Source organism: Helianthus annuus, chromosome 17 (genome assembly GCF_002127325.2).
Source record: "Helianthus annuus cultivar XRQ/B chromosome 17, HanXRQr2.0-SUNRISE, whole genome shotgun sequence".
NCBI lineage: Eukaryota > Viridiplantae > Streptophyta > Magnoliopsida > Asterales > Asteraceae > Helianthus > Helianthus annuus.
Genome location: NC_035449.2, coordinates 44,891,226 through 44,909,339, shown reverse-complemented (window position 1 = coordinate 44,909,339; position 18,114 = coordinate 44,891,226). Strand labels below are relative to the sequence as shown.

General features: G+C 41.6%; 1 protein-coding gene across 1 annotated transcript in view; it reads right to left on the bottom strand.

The window, feature by feature from the left end:
- Positions 1-18,114, bottom strand: part of LOC110921400 (paired amphipathic helix protein Sin3-like 1) — a 57,755-nt gene that overhangs the window by 12,106 nt on the left and 27,535 nt on the right. The window lies entirely within an intron of this gene.

Sequence of the window (18,114 nt, the reverse complement as noted above, 5' to 3'; positions counted from 1 at the left end):
CTAATGGAAAAACTTGTTCGGGATCGTTCTTTAACATGGACCGAAGGAAACCTTCAGGATGCTTGTTTCAGATACAGACGATACATGGCAGATGAAGTCTACATCGGGCGCTTCACACCTGTTAATGTTTAATGGTTCTATGTATGCATGTAATACAAAAAAATTAATAACATATTTTAATGAAATGATTTTCAATATTAATTATTTGCAAATAATAGACTTACTACGATACTTGAGAAATTAAATTAAAATACACAAAATAACTTAAAGTATTAAAAGTCTCCCAAGTTAAAAGACGGATACATATAATCAGATGGAGATTGTGTAAAATGATTAGGATCATCAGTTTCTTTCCCTTTCCCTTTGTCTGGGTCTTTGCGAGTACGAATTTCTGACGGCGTGGGCTGCCGACAGACATCCCGGTGAGGACCGTATGAGTTACACCGGGAACAATACAGGGGAGTAGGTTCTTCCCCGCGGGATAAGATCCGGTTGTTTTCTCGAGGACGACCAGCCTGGCGTTTTGTCATATGCGGCGGTTGAAGATTGATAAGGTCTTCTGGAGTCTCCCATTCAGATCTATGAGGAAGAGGATAAATCGCTTCTTCATAAGTTTTCTTATAGACTTCGTTTGAGTAACACGGGAAGCAATACTTACTGCAATCGGTTTCACCTAAAAATTTTGACACGGCAATAACATGCCCGCACGGTAAACCAGAAACCTGCCAAACTTGGCAACTACAGGTTCCATTAACAAAGTCAACTAAACCCCCCTTTCCACTGTCTGCAACAGAATAACTGTTTAACTCAATCCCAGCCACCGTCCAGGTTCTAGAACCTTCAATTTTTTTAAAAATTTTCTTCTGTGCCCATTGTGTAAGTAAATGTTTTTCATGAATACCTTGCAAATGGCGATCGTAAAACCACTTTTGTACAGATTGCCGGAAGAACTCTAAGAGTTGTGTTACCGGCATTTTACGTGTGACAACTCGAGTTTCCATGATTCTGTTTTCGCATTAAATGCACGTTAATTGTTAAGTTGGTGGTTCATTTGATTTGTTTGCTTTGTATTTATACACGTTGTGATATGATAAAACGTATTGTGTTTATTATATGATTATGTGTTTGGTTGTATAACATGAGACTTGTTAGAAAACTCAAACTGTTTAACATATGAGAAGACCCGACGAAACGAGAGTGTTTCGCCATATTCCAATATTGACGAAACGGAGCCCATGTTCGTCACCTCCATCTCGATGAAACAAGGTGTTTCGTCACCCTTGTCTCGACGAAACAAGCTGACTCGCCGGCCCACTGATTTGCCAAGGCCCAGTAAGGGCCCAACTCGTTATACGAAATATTTATTCACTATTCTGTTCCATTCGTAACACTTTTTGGGCAAAAGTTGAAACCCTAGAGCTCTCTTCCTCTGTTGACGGCAAATACGTGTCCTCGCATCCCTCTCTAATCGACCTAATTGTTATCCCATTCATCACGGTTAGTGTTTGTGACAAACCTCACTAAACCAGGTATCCGTACGACTTAATTAACTATTAATTGTTGCTTAATTACTGTGCTTAACTGAAAATACTGATGAACTGCTACTTGACTGTTGATACTTGTACATATCTGCATCATCCCTTGATTTCCGTCACTACATTATTTACTTACTGAACCTTAGTGACAAACATGATGCACTTAAAGCATAGTAGCATTTGAACGGATAACCTATTGAACATGCTGATAAAGCCAGCATCAGGCAGACACTGCCTCTAAGGGCCTGTATGAGCCAGAAATATTTTACTACACCCATAGTGTGTGTAGGGATACAAGGGTTGTATAACTGCGTTTCTAGGAATAAGATATAATGATTGGATGTGCCTAAAACGTACTCTAAGCACAAAACACAGCACTTTACTTAACATACCAGCTTCTAGCTAACTAATAAAGTGCCAAAACATGAGGAAATATTCCTGACACTTTGCAGAATAAGATGTGTCACTAAAAATATTATTTACGACGCTTAAAAGATTACTTAAGCACTTTAACGGGTTACTATCCAACCGAACAACCGGACTATACCCGGAACATAAAAATATTGCCAGAAGTATTATTGGTCTTTTTCTGAGCCAGTTAGGATCCCTGATTACCCTAACACCCGTTTTATAACGCATCATACAACTAACGGAGTTAAACCCTAAAGTTAACCTACTTAACGTAACTAAGTCCTAACTACACAATTGAAATCGAACCATAGGACCCCCCCCCCCTTGGGCCGGTTCTATCTCCTTGTAACTAGGAGAGTACAATTGTGATTATTAAATTGATTTGTGTCTAATATCTTGGAGACACATTAACCTATGGATTAAGCACCTAGAGTTTGCCTATAAATACAAGAGATTGCACAAGAGATTACACACCACAAACCACCAACTCAACTCTCTCTCTTGCCCCTCCCCACTCTCGGCCGAACACTCCCATAGCCACCCACCCATTTTCGAGTTCCATCTTTCATATTCCAAGTATCTACAAGCCTTACGGGTCACATATTAGGAGCTTTGAAGCAAGCGGAAGTGGAAGGACCTCGTTACTTTGCTTTTATCCACCACCTTTTCGCCTAGATTCTTCCCTAGCCCCGAGCTAGAGGTATAATGTTTAAAACTCACTCTCGAACATATCTAAAGTGGTTAATATGATTTATAACGATTAAAATGCGGAAACCCATCTTTTGAATCTTTAAAGGTTACTAAAACTTGAATTTTGTTGGATAAAAGATCATAACTTGTGTAAATGTTGTAGTGTTTGAATATGTTGACTATTGAGGCCCGATCTATGATGTGGTGGCTCTGATCATCGTTTAACCCGACTTTGTTAAGATCATAGATCTCGACATAAGCTTGTTTCTATCGGTACAAGGGTTAAGAGGTGAAACTCTACCACATCAAAAGACATGAACTTGTGTAAAAGTAATTTTATTAGTAAAATGGTGTTTAAAACTAGCGGATCTACGGATCTGCAAGTGGTATTTTCGTAGAACCAAGTGTCGAGAAAATCATGTTTTATAAAAGTCGGATGACAAGCTAATGAAAATGATTTCACAAACCACAAGTGTATAAACACTTGTGAAATAAGAAGTTTCGACAAAATAACAATCTTTGAGAAAGATGACGGGAAGTTGTAAAGAATGATTTGTTCTAAAAACGGGGTTTTTACAAGATTAAACTATTTTATACATAGATCCACCAAACATAAGGAGATCTACACAATAGTTTTCGGAAAAACTACAAGTTCATGTAATAATGCGATTTTACATACTTGTCGACTAGTTTGATGTGATAGGACAAGTTTGGTGTGTTGAAACTAGTTTGATGTGTCGGAAATTGTTGATTGAATCAAGAAGTTGTTGAAATGATTTTGTAAAAGAAAATGATACGCTTGAAAGCGTGGCCACCTCCAGTTACAGGGGAAACTCTGGCGAAATTTTTCTAAAAACCTAACACTTAGAATTATTTACAAGTGTTAGAATTATTTTGATATGTTTTCAAAATATATTTCGCCACGACTTTATTTACAAATATTCGGAAGTGGGATTTTCACAAAACTAAACGTGATAAAAATATATTTGGTAAGTATATTTTCACAACACTGTTTATGATTATTTTGTGAAAAATACACAAATATTATTTTTAGAGTAAAAATAATATTTACAAACATTGACGAATCCAAAATGATACGAACGCTTTCACGATAAACATATAAGTTACAACGGTAATTATTATTACCACACGATCGCTAAAACGTAACTTACACATTATGCGGAAATGATTATGAACGTATTATTTTTGGGGAACATTATGTGAAATGAAAATATAATATTTTTGAGGAAAATACTTATATTTTGGAATTGGAAATAAATATATTAAGTGAGACTTAATGGTGTAATTCGAACGCACATGTATCAAATCCCCCATCCTTGGGAAGGAGATTAACTACCAAGAATATACGAGAAGTAAACACGAAATAGTTGTCTAACTATTTCCCAAAAACTTAAACTATAAAGCTAAGGCACGGCCGTCCGTCTAATAGAATTAGCACATGTAGGTCGCTGCACAGCTGCCCGATTTGGAGTACTTGGTAGAGACGCACCGACTGTGAGTTCATGTCCCCCTTTTCTCTTAACTGTTTTCAGTTTTCTAAACTGCGGGAGTGAAATACATGTTGCTATGATTACGAATATTTCTTACATGGTATGGTCAGCTAAGGAAGGAACTGATAGGTTATGTGATTTGGGTAGGTGAAACCTTAAGAACATTAGTCCTCGTAGTACGATCGAGGGATACAAGTGATAGGCCTATTTTAGCATAACAAACCCCACCCATGCGCCCGCAGGTTGGACCATGTGGTGACCTTGTCATAACACCACCCATGCGCCCGCCGGTTGGACCATGTGGTGACCTTGTCCTATCCCCTCCCATGCGCCCGCAGGTTGGACCATGTGGTTACACATTAACTGATATGTTTCCTTATTTGCTTTCATACCAGAGTTTACAAAATATTCACACTTACAATGATTATAAAGGTTTATTCGCGCGCACATACTAAACGCATGAACTCGCTCAACATTATTGTTGATTTTTCAACTTACATGTATTTCAGGGAATTAAAGGATCTGGCACGGTATGGCACGTTTTCCCGCTGCACTAGTTTCCGAGGTCATCAGGGTTTTAGGGAATGTGACTCTTTCCTGGACAAGTCACAGTCCTTAAACTGTGTTTATGTTTTGTTTGTTTGTTGAACAAGACTATGGTTGTTAAGGTGTATTCCCGTTAAAACAATGGTATTGTATTTGGTTTTCAAAACTTAATGGATGATCTTGCATGTTTTTAATTCATATAGCTTTGTTATGATTAAGCTAAGGTATTAAGAAGTCACACCAAATAAACCACGCTTCCGCAAAGCCAGGGTGTGACAGCTTGGTATCAGAGCTCTGATCATAGCGAACTAGGATTCTTTCTCGAGTCTAGACTATGATCACTAGGGCTCTCACGAAAACATTTTTACTGCATACCACTTAAGTCCAGATCCAAAACATTTTTACAAACACATGTTGAGCACATTTTATTATTTTAGGCTCAGTCTTGGAGGCTGAGGCTCGGTCTTGGAGGCCGAGGCTCGATCTTAGAGATCGAGGTAGATGGCTAGTGAGACTAGGAAGAGTAGGCTCAGTCATGAAGGCTGAGGCTCGGTCATGGAGACCGAGGCTCGATCTAGGAGGTCGACGTGGATGATAGAGCAGTCTTAGAGACTGGAAGGAATTTGGCTAGTGGGACTAGGAATATCAGTCTGGGAGGCTGGGAGGCTAGTGGGACTAGGAGAATTATTTGATTGCTTATTGCTGACTAACATGTTTATATGTGGATGTGATTGATTGTTATACGTATATGTGTTTATGTTACAAACGCCATGCTTTCATCCTGTACTAGAAAGATGGACACTACGAATCTCATGGCCATAGCATCAGACGACATAGTACATCGAAGCACGAGGTGCACATTTCCGATACTACCGGCACAGACAATGACGACATTCAGCCCTTTGCGCTGCCTAAAGTCGTAGCAGAGCTTACTGATGGCCATCTCGTTGGGAATTTGCCACTCACGGTGGTCCCTGCTCCTGTGCCCCTTGCCGCGTATCCCATTGTTGATATGCCCCCCGACGTGGCCTCTGATGACGATAACGATCTACTAGAGGAGGACCCATTCGAGGGCGAGGCCCTATTGCTGCTGGTATTAGCCTACTGCTTGCGGACGCTCCTGCAGGGGAAACTCATGCCCATTCCCCTGTCCCAGACTCATTTGAGTTCCTGACATCCGCATTTTCACGTATACAGGGAGTGCAGCACCATTCACACGACGCCGACCCTGATACGGCATCATCAGCTGCACCGGTTCCCGCACACAGCTTTGAGTTTGATCACAGTATTGAGGGTGATCCTGTTCTTCCATCTGGTTTTGATCCAGACCATGACCTTGAGTTCATACGCTTAGGCCAGCCCTTGGAGGATCCTGTAACCCCCTGTGATGGTTGATCCAGCTGATTTTGAGATGGGGTTTGTTGATCCGGAGCCAGCCGTGGCCCCTGAGCCAGGCGTCGCCCCTAACACCGCATTAGAGCATGACCCTGTTCATGCCAATGCACCTGCTGTTGCTCCTTGATTGATCATCTGCTTGGACAAGAGAAAATTTGGGGTAACTGTGCAAGACAATTTATTATTACGGGGGCCCACGTAATAACGACTTGTAGTGCACAGAAATCCTGGTGGACTCTGCGGGTCAAGCTAATGAAAACCAATGTAGCAGGAAATAACTCGAACACGAATGACCAAGGCGATGAAGCCTCGAGTTCATTCTATTTCTAGCAACAAGCCAAATTGGCAAGCCTATGTGAAGGCTCAGAAAAATTTATTTCCCCACCCATACATTGAGTATATTTACGTATAAAATTAGGTGAGTACATGATGGCTTATGGTGCTATGTATCTCATAGACAATTGGGAAGTTGTCTAACTCACTTTATGCCATTTCGGCAGAAGAGAATGCCACCCAGGCATGACACAAACACCAGTATGTTGCCAAGGATAGAAGCCGAGCTGCAAAAAAACGCATCTCACCGGCAAATGCATGACATGAAGCACTCTGCACTAAGCGTAGCAATGGCACTACTGGGAATAACCCCCCCCCCCAAACTGACCGCACCTATAAGCAGTTCCTGAACTGCAAGCCTTTGAACTTCGACGAAACAGTAAGCGCCATTGCAATTGTTCGTTGGTCCGAAAAGATTGATTCCATTCTAAGGATGACTAACTGTTCACCCAACAGAGTGTTACCTTTACCTCGGGGTCATTTCTAGATGGCACACTCTCATGATAGGATCTTCAGATTCAGACCCTTGGTACAGATGCTGCTTATGCACAGAGCTGGGACGAGCTCAAGGAAATGATTAAGGAGAAATATAAGACTGGAATAACAGAAGCTTGAGATGGAGTCCTGGAATTTGAAAATGGACGAATCCGAGATTCCTGAACATGACCAGCGATCGCACGACTTGCCTAGGGGCGTCACTTACTAAGTCATTGATATTGTATGATACAGTTGGGTACCTGTAAAAACCTTACATTCTGGTCTCGATTTGTGGCAATGCAATCGAAGTGATCTATTGTGTATGTCTATAACATGAGATGTTATGCGATTGATTTATTTATAACATGAGATGTTATGTGTTAATATCGTTGTATACTTACGCACATTTTACTTACTATGACCTGACCCGTACGATCATCATAGGAAGATGCCTCTAAGACGGGATGTACGCATGCCCACCAATGAGGCGGAACTTCAGGGAATCATTACTGCAGCCATCGCATAATACGAGGCCCATCACTCCGAGCGCAACGGAGGTACCTCAGGAAATAACCCACCCAACGGCTGCACCTACAAGCAGTTCTTAGGCTGCCAGCCCTTACATTTCGACGGCACTGGGGGTGCCGTAGCCTTCGTACGCTGGATTGAGAATACGGACACTGTTTTGCGCGCGAGCAAATGCGCCCCAAGAGATCAGGTCACGTACATTTCCGGGCTGTTCCGAGATGAGGCTCTGTCATGGTGGAAACTTCAGGTTCAGACAATGGGCGAGGTTGCTGCGTATGCTCTATCGTGGGACGAGCTGAAAGAGCTAATGCATAAAAAGTACTGTTCGAGAACAGAAAGCCAGAAGGTAGAAACTGAGTTCTGGAACTTGAAGATGGAAGGTCCAAAAATAGCTGAGTATGTGGAGAAGTTCCAAGTCCTATCGCGTATCGTTCCTTACATGGTAGATCCGGAGTTTAAAAGGATTGAGCGTTTCATTTGGGGATTGGCACCCCAAATCATGAGCATGGTAACGGCATCAAAGCCTGCCACAATCTCTGAGGCCATCAATCTAAGTGTAGCCCTGACGGAAGAAGCAATCAGGATGGACAAATTTTCAGCCTCTGAGGAGAAGAAGGAGACTCATGTAGAGTCATCTGGGAACAACAAGAGGAAGTTGGCGAATTTCAAACAGGGTACCCAGTCGAGTAGCGACGACAAGGCCAAAAAGAGAAAAGAGTACACGGGTATTCTACCAAAGTGCGACAACTGTCGACGTCCCCATAACGGGCGGTGTAGATATGGAAAATGTGGTAACTGCGGTAAGGTGGGACATGTCAAGGAAACATGTCGGCAAGGTACTGAACATGGAAATAGAGGTCAAGATGGTAACGGAAATCGCGGAGGAAATAACAACGACAACAACTATCAAGGCAGGGATGGTGACAATCAAGGCTGTGGCCAAACATGTTTTAATTGCGGTGAGGTGGGGCATTTCAGGAAGTATTGCCCTAAGAACACTCAGGCACGTGGATGAAAGCTTAACAGCGGGGATAGAATCCAAGCGTGGATATCGGTACGTCTCATAATAGTCAATGTTACGCTCTATTTGACAGTATTGCCAAATTTTAGCTTCAGAAAATATAGTTGTTTTAGTAGTAATTAACCTAGATACCCAGTTCTCGATAGAACAAGCCTAACGGAAGCTTCGATGTGATAATTGGGATGGACTGGTTATCGAACAACCCGGCGGAGATTGTCATCCGCACCCCGACGACGAACGGAGAAATGATGGCGATTCATGGAGCAGGATATGCTCCTACGGATTATCAGGCAAAGAAGACAGAAAACTTTTCGCACAAAGGATGTGTTGCATTCTTGGCTCATGTCGTGGGAAAAAGAAGCCGAAGAACCAAAACCCGAAGACATCCCTGTGATTGGAGAATACCCCGAAGTCTTCCTCGAAGACTTGCCGGAATCATCTCCTCCACGATAAATTCCAGGCACTGCACCCGTAGTCAATGCATCGTAGCAACTTACATTTTCGGAGATACAAGGAATGACAGAGAAGTTTTAGCAATGGGTAGAGAAGGAAGATAACAGACCAAAATTCCCTTTTGGGGTAACCCCCTTTACCACTCGTCAAAAAGAGGGATGATGATTTTCAGATAAACATCATCTACCGGGAGCTGAACAAGCCGGCGATCAAGAATAGATACCCTCTGTCAAGAATTGATGATCTGTTTGATCAACTGCAAGGCTCAAGCTTTTACTCAAAGATCGACTTGCGATCTGGATACCATCAGTTAAGGATACAAGAGGAAAGTATCCCGAAGACAGCCTTCAGAACTCGTTATGGACACTACGAGTTCCTTGTTATGCCGTTTGGTTTGACAACGCACCTGCAGTGTTTATGGACTTGATAAATAGAGTTTGCAAGCCGTACTCGGACAAGTTCATGATTGTGTTATCAATGACATTTTGATTTATTCAAAGACGAAGGCTGAAGACGAGCAGCATCTTAGAGCCATTCTGGAGCTGCTAAAGAAAGAACAGTTGTACGCCAAATTCTCTAAGTGCGAGTTTTGGCTAAGGGAAGTGCAATTCCTTGGGCACGTGGTAAACGGAGATGGAATCCACGTGGATCCCACCAAGATCGAGGCAATCAAGGATTGGGAAACGCCAAAGACGCCAACCAAGATTCGGCAATTCTTGGGTTTGGCTGGCCATTATCGAAGGTTCATCGAGAACTTTTCAAAGATCGCTCAACCATTGACGCTCCTCACGCAGAAGGATAAGAAGTTTGATTGGGGAATCAAACAGGATGAAGCGTTTCAGGTATTGAAAGATAAGCTCTGCAACGCGCCAATCTTAGCTCTACCAGAAGGTACAGATGATTTTGTGGTATACTGCGACGCATCGCGTCAAGGACTGGGTTGTGTGTTGATGCAACGCCAAAAGGTTATTGCCTACGCATCACGCCAACTGAAGGTACACGAAAAGAACTATACCACTCATGATTTGGAGCTTGGCGCAGTGGTTTTCGCCTTGAAGATCTGGAGACACTACCTTTATGGTACGAAGTGTACAATCTTCACCGATCACAAGAGCCTCCAGCATATATTCAACCAGAAGGAGTTGAACATGAGGCAAAGACGATGGGTCGAGCTGTTGAACGACTACGACTGCGAGATTAAGTATCACCCAGGGAAGGCGAATGTGGTCGCCGATGCCCTAAGTCGTAAAGAGAGAATTAAGCCCATAAGGGTTAGAGCTTTGGAGATGATTATTCAAACCGATCTTTCCTCGCGCATTCGTGCAGCGCAGCAAGAAGCTCTCAAGGAAAGAAACCTTGCAGAAGAGTATCTCCGTGGGATGGAGAAGTTGTTGGTACCAAACAAGGAAGGAACGTCATGTTTTGAGAAAAGGATTTGGATTCCTTTGTTTGGTGGTTTAAGGAAGGTTATTTTCGATGAAGCTCACAAATCGCGGTACTCTATCCACCCGGGAGCGGATAAGATGTACCAGGATCTTAAAGATTATTATTGGTGGCCTAGGATGAAAGGCGATGTTGCAGTTTATGTGAGCAAGTGCTTAACATGTGCCAAGGTTAAGGCAGAATACCAGAAGCCTTCAGGACTTCTGCAACAACCAGAGATTCCCAAGTGGAAGTGGGAACAAATCTCTATGGATTTTATTACGAAGTTGCCAAGAACGCCAAGAGGCCATGACACTATTTGGGTAATAGTGGACCGTTTAACGAAGTCAGCACACTTCCTACCTATCCGAGAGAAGGATAATACGAGCAAACTGGCCGAAATTTACATGAGAGAGATTGTTACACGCCATGGAGTACCTCTCTCGATTATCTCCGATAGAGACGGAAGGTTCGTATCAAGGATATGGCAATCCTTTCAGGAAGCTTTTGGCTCAAAGTTGAATCTGAGCACTGCTTTTCACCCGCAGACCGACGGCCAAAGTGAGCGAACGATTCAGACGTTAGAAGACATGCTGAGAGCATGTGTGATGGATTTGGGCGGTAGCTGGGATAAGCATTTACCCCTGGTTGAGTTTTCATACAACAACAGCTACCACACCAGTATTGGTGCCGCGCCGTTTGAAGCTTTATATGGGCGCAAGTGCAGATCGCCGCTTTGTTGGGCTGACGCAGGTGATAGACAATTGGTTGGTCCTGAAATGGTACAGGAAACCACAGATAAGATCGCACAGATACGGGACCGCATCAGCGCGGCTCGTGACAGCAGAAAGCCTACGCGGATCGAAGCAGGAAACCTCTAGAGTTTGAGGTTGGTGAGATGGTTTTGTTGAAGGTATCACCCTGGAAGGGTGTGGCATGATTTGGGAAACGTGGAAAGTTGAACCCGAGATATATTGGGCCATTCAAGATCTTGGGGAGAATCGGGTTAGTAGCATACAAGTTGGACCTACCTGCCGAACTAAATGGTGTTCACGATACATTTCATGTATCCAATCTGAAGAAAAGTCCAACACAAGATAACGTTGCCATTCCTACCGACGAAATTCATGTTGATGACACGCTCCACTTCGTTGAAGAACCTGTCAAGGTCACGGATTGGAAAGTTAACAAGACCCGCCGGAGCAGTGTCAAGCTCGTCAAAGTTCGTTGGAATGCTAGACATGGTCCTGAATTCACCTGGGAGCGTGAGGACCAAATGAAAGAGAAATACCCCCATCTATTTCCTGAAAACCCTGCTTCTATAAGCAGAACTTAAAATTTCGGGACGAAATTTTTCTAACGGGGGGAGAATGTGACAACCCTCACTAAACCAGGTATCCGTACGACTTAATTAACTATTAATTGTTGCTTAATTACTGTGCTTAACTGAAAATACTGATGAACTGCTACTTGACTGTTGATACTTGTACATATCTGCATCATCCCTTGATTTCCGTCACTACATTATTTACTTACTGAACCTTAGTGACAAACATGATGCACTTAAAGCACAGTAGCATTTGAACGGATAACCTATTGAACATGCTGATAAAGCCAGCATCAGGCAGACACTGCCTCTAAGGGCCAGAAATATTTTACTACACCCATAGTGTGTGTAGGGATACAAGGGTTGTATAACTGCGTCTCTAGGAATAAGATATAATGATTGGATGTGCCTAAAACGTACTCTAAGCACAAAACACAGCACTTTACTTAACATACCAGCTTCTAGCTAACTAATAAAGTGCCAAAACATGAGGAAATATTCCTGACACTTTGCAGAATAAGATGTGTCACTAAAAATATTATTTACGACGCTTAAAAGATTACTTAAGCACTTTAACGGATTACTATCCAACCGAACAACCGGACTATACCCGGAACATAAAAATATTGCCAGAAGTATTATTGGTCTTTTTCTGAGCCAGTTAGGGTCCCTGATTACCCTAACACCCGTTTTATAACGCATCATACAACTAACGGAGTTAAACCCTAAAGTTAACCTACTTAACGTAACTAAGTCCTAACTACACAATTGAAATCGAACCATAGGACCCCCCCCCCCTTGGGCCAGTTCTATCTCCTTGTAACTAGGAGAGTACAATTGTGATTATTAAATTGATTTGTGTCTAATATCTTGGAGACACATTAACCTATGGATTAAGCACCTAGAGTTTGCCTATAAATACAAGAGATTGCACAAGAGATTACACACCACAAACCACCAACTCAACTCTCTCTCTTGCCCCTCCCCACTCTCGGCCGAACACTCCCATAGCCACCCACCCATTTTCGAGTTCCATCTTTCACATTCCAAGTATCTACAAGCCTTACGGGTCACATATTAGGAGCTTTGAAGCAAGCGGAAGTGGAAGGACCTTGTTACTTTGCTTTTATCCACCACCTTTTCGCCTAGATTCTTCCCTAGCCCCGAGCTAGAGGTATAATGTTTAAAACTCACTCTCGAACATATCTAAAGTGGTTAATATGATTTATAACGATTAAAATGCGGAAACCCATCTTTTGAATCTTTAAAGGTTACTAAAACTTGAATTTTGTTGGATAAAAGATCATAACTTGTGTAAATGTTGTAGTGTTTGAATATGTTGATTATTGAGGCCCGATCTACGATGTGGTGGCTCTGATCATCGTTTAACCTGACTTTGTTAAGATCATAGATCTCGACATAAGCTTGTTTCTATCGGTACAAGGGTTAAGAGGTGAAACTCTACCACATCAAAAGACATGAACTTGTGTAAAAGTAATTTTATTAGTAAAATGGTGTTTAAAACTAGCGGATCTACGGATCTGCAAGTGGTATTTTCGTAGAACCAAGTGTCGAGAAAATCATGTTTTATAAAAGTCGGATGACAAGCTAATGAAAATGATTTCACAAACCACAAGTGTATAAACACTTGTGAAATAAGAAGTTTCGACAAAATAACAATCTTTGAGAAAGATGACGGGAAGTTGTAAAGAATGATTTGTTCTAAAAACGGGGTTTTTACAAGATTAAACTATTTTATACATAGATCCACCAAACATAAGGAGATCTACACAATAGTTTTCGGAAAAACTACAAGTTCATGTAATAATGCGATTTTACATACTTGTCGACTAGTTTGATGTGATAGGACAAGTTTGGTGTGTTGAAACTAGTTTGATGTGTCGGAAATTGTTGATTGAATCAAGAAGTTGTTGAAATGATTTTGTAAAAGAAAATGATACGCTTGAAAGCGTGGCCACCTCCAGTTACAGGGGAAACTCTGGCGAAATTTTTCTAAAAACCTAACACTTAGAATTATTTACAAGTGTTAGAATTATTTTGATATGTTTTCAAAATATATTTCGCCACGACTTTATTTACAAATATTCGGAAGTGGGATTTTCACAAAACTAAACGTGATAAAAATATATTTGGTAAGTATATTTTCACAACACTGTTTATGATTATTTTGTGAAAAATACACAAATATTATTTTTAGAGTAAAAATAATATTTACAAACATTGACGAATCCAAAATGATACGAACGCTTTCACGATAAACATATAAGTTACAACGGTAATTATTATTACCACACGATCGCTAAAACGTAACTTACGCATTATGCGGAAATGATTATGAATGTATTATTTTTGGGGAATATTATGTGAAATGAAAATATAATATTTTTGAGGAAAATACTTATATTTTGGAATTGGAAATAAATATATTAAGTGAGACTTAATGGTGTAATTCGAACGCACATGTATCAAATCCCCCATCCTTGGGAAGGAGATTAACTACCAAGAATATACGAGAAGTAAACACGAAATAGTTGTCTAACTATTTCCCAAAAACTTAAACTATAAAGCTAAGGCACGGCCGTCCGTCTAATAGAATTAACACATGTAGGTCGCTGCACAGCTGCCCGATTTGGAGTACTTGGTAGAGACGCACCGACTGTGAGTTCATGTCCCCCTTTTCTCTTAACTGTTTTTAGTTTTCTAAACTGCGGGGGTGAAATACATGTTGCTATGATTACGAATATTTCTTACATGGTATGGTCAGCTAAGGAAGGAACTGATAGGTTATGTGATTTGGGTAGGTGAAACCTTAAGAACATTAGTCCTCGTAGTACGATCGAGGGATACAAGTGATAGGCCTATTTGAGCATAACACCACCTATGCGCCCGCAGGTTGGACCATGTGGTGACCTTGTCATAACACCACCCATGCGCCCGCCGGTTGGACCATGTTGTGACCTTGTCCTATCCCCTCCCATGCGCCCGCAGGTTGGACCATGTGGTTACACATTAACTGATATGTTTCCTTATTTGCTTTCATACCAGAGTTTACAAAATATTCACACTTACAATGATTATAAAGGTTTATTCGCGCGCACATACTAAACGCATGAACTCGCTCAACATTATTGTTGATTTTTCAACTTACATGTATTTCAGGGAATTAAAGGATCTGGCACGGTATGGCACGTTTTCCCGCTGCACTAGTTTCCAAGGTCATCCGGGGTTTAGGGAATGTGACTCTTTCCTGGACAAGTCACAGTCCTTAAACTGTGTTTATGTTTTGTTTGTTTGTTGAACAAGACTATGGTTGTTAAGGTGTATTCCCGTTAAAACAATGGTATTGTATTTGGTTTTCAAAACTTAATGGATGATCTTGCATGTTTTTAATTCATATAGCTTTGTTATGATTAAGTTAAGGTATTAAGAAGTCACACCAAATAAACCACGCTTCCGCAAAGCCAGGGTGTGACAGTGTTTAACCTTTGTGTGATTGTTTGATTGTACCATCGTTTACTATTCTTGCTTGGAATCTCGATGTTAAATAATGGTTATGTTCATGATTGATTAGTGAGTTAGCAATAATAAAATCTATTGTCTGTTACGGATTCGTGTGTCGGATTAGATTGCTTGTTGTCGAATCAGTATGTAGATTAGAGTTTATGTTTATGACTTCAATTGTCCATGTCATGGTCCATAAATGGTACGAACATGTTACTGAATGATGAAACTGAGATGTGATAATTGCATGCTAGATTGTCAGAAATTAACAGATGATTATGCTATGATTTGTTAATCCATGAAATCGATGAATTGTTGAAAGACTGCATGATTCTGTACGACGGCTATTAGGGTTTTTCTGTACGTAACTGTTTTGTGACGTAACTGACTCTTGACGAAACACTTGATGGCGAAACAAGAGTGTTTCGCCGACACAAATTTTGACGAAACGTATATGGCGAAACACAAGTGTTTCGCCGAGACCTTTACGACGAAACAAGCGAGACGAAACAGAAGTGTTTCGTGGAAGGGGTTCACGGCGAAACACGGGGGTGTTTCCTAAAATGGGTAACCTGCACAGTAACCTGATTTAACTCTGTTAAGTGTTAACTGGATTAATTAACTGTCGTTATATGATATGCATGACTTGTATGAACTTGATTAAGTGTCTTGTGTTATTCGTGATTGCTGATTTAACACCACAGTGATAGTATATGCATAAGTGGATTTGGTGAATATATAAACTGATTATGTACACATGCAAACTTTAGGACTTGATTGACTTACTGTGAGCACATACCTTAGCATACCGAGCAAACCAAGGTGAGTTCACACTCTTACCAAGGCATGGGATTCCCGGGGTAGGGAATGGGATTGAATGATTACTTGCACTTGCATTGTTATTGGGAATTACGAATCACTGACCTCGTTAGGGGAAGGTCACTTATAGATACTGCTAGACTAGTGATACAAATACTACTCTTCGCACACATGCCTGGAATGGCCGCGATACGAATACGAATCTTCGCACACATGCCTGGAATGGCCGCGATACTAATACTAAACTTCGCACACATGCCTGGAGGTCCTGTCACACCCCCAAAATCCACCCGCGGAGTACCACCGCTTGGGAGCGTGACTGACCAGGATCAAGCCATCAATCATATCAAACATAGCATTTAATATAAAAGTAAATAACGTAAATCATCATGACATGATTGATGTTTCAAAAACCAACATCGTTTAAGTAGCGGAAGCATAGTATGAAATCTCAAAATAGTTATAAGTTCAAATATCGTTCATGATCCGTATCCCACAACGACCTGCTCCTCCCTGTGCAAGCTCCATAATGCACCTAAGGTCCTGCAAGGCATGCAGCAAATAATCAACAAACTAGTTGAGCGAGTTCACAGAAAGTAAGTTCATAACATGCATAAGTATAGCTAGTGGGGGCTTCCCATACTAGTGTGTACTAAAGGTGGGGGTTTCCCATGTTCATCCTGGCTAATGAGGGCTTCTCATTAACGGTACTTACTAGACTAACTTCCGACCATGTGTTCTTCTTTACCGAGAACAGGAAAACGTACAGGGTCACGTAGGCTTTACGTGACGTGCCCTTCCCCGAGGACAGTGGTACGCGTGGGGGCTACGTAGGCTTTACGCAGCGTGGCCTTCCGTCCTGGAAGCCAGTAAATGGTATTGGGTTACGTAGGCTTTACGTAACGTGTCCTCCCGACCCGGGAGACATATGGCAAGTATACTGGGTTACGTAGGCTTTACGTAACGTGTCCTGACTAACCTGAGGACGATGGTCTATAGTCTGGTATATGCGTAAGTACGAGTATCTCCTTTTACAATAATATATCCAACCCAATTCCCAACCCGGGAATCCCATGCCTTGGCTGTGTGAACTCACCTTGGTTTGCTCGGCAGATACACAGAAAGTACAAGTAGCAAGTAAATGGTCACTCACGTCCTATCATAGTTATTATACGAGTCAGGTTCGTATATAGCACGTATATAGTAATCACGTATAGTCATGGCAAACATGTACGCACGTAAGCAGATAAGACATAGCATGTGAGGATCCAATTGTTCTAAGTCCAATCATACCCGGCCCAAAGACATAAGCAGCCCAATAACAAAACAGTCCAGATTCTCAATCGGCCCAAATGGCAAACACATACAAGTCCATTAATAAACAGTTCATAACTCAAATCTTTGGGCTCAACAGATTGGGCCCGTGACAGTGAAGGCCCAACAGTGTGCGTGTAAACGATGGTCTCGAGTCGCAACGGAGATCTCGAGTCGCAACCGGAGATTACGATTCGCAACAGCTGGTTGCGAGTCGCAATGGAGATCTCGGTTCATCATGGTCTGGTTACGAGTCGCAACGGGACTCGCAACCGTGGTTTCGGCTGGTGCTGTTGTGGTTTCGAGTCGTGACCACGAGGTTTCGACTCGCAATCTGAGTCGCAACCGTGTGTGTGTAACCGGTTTCCATAAATCCTGCATTGACTTATCCGTGATTTCAGCTAACAGTTTGGTCAGTTTCGGTAACAGATCAATTAACATAATTTCCAACCAATCGTTTAGCATGCTATCGATCAAACAGGACAATTGCAACACAAATTCATAAGAACCCTAATAATCACACTTATGAACAATAACAATAATCATAACACTCAATCATATTATGATCCGATTTCATGAACATCAACCTCGAATTGCATAACTTCACAGCCAATCAACAAGACATATCATTAACATCATCAACAACAAATCTGATTATATAACAATCAATACGAGGATCAACATAACCACCATATCTAACCGGCCCTAGTTCATCATCATGCAAATACTAATCGGTTCGATCTAAGCATGAAATCAAAACATCACATAACACACAAACATAAACATCATACTAACCGATTACAAGAAGGA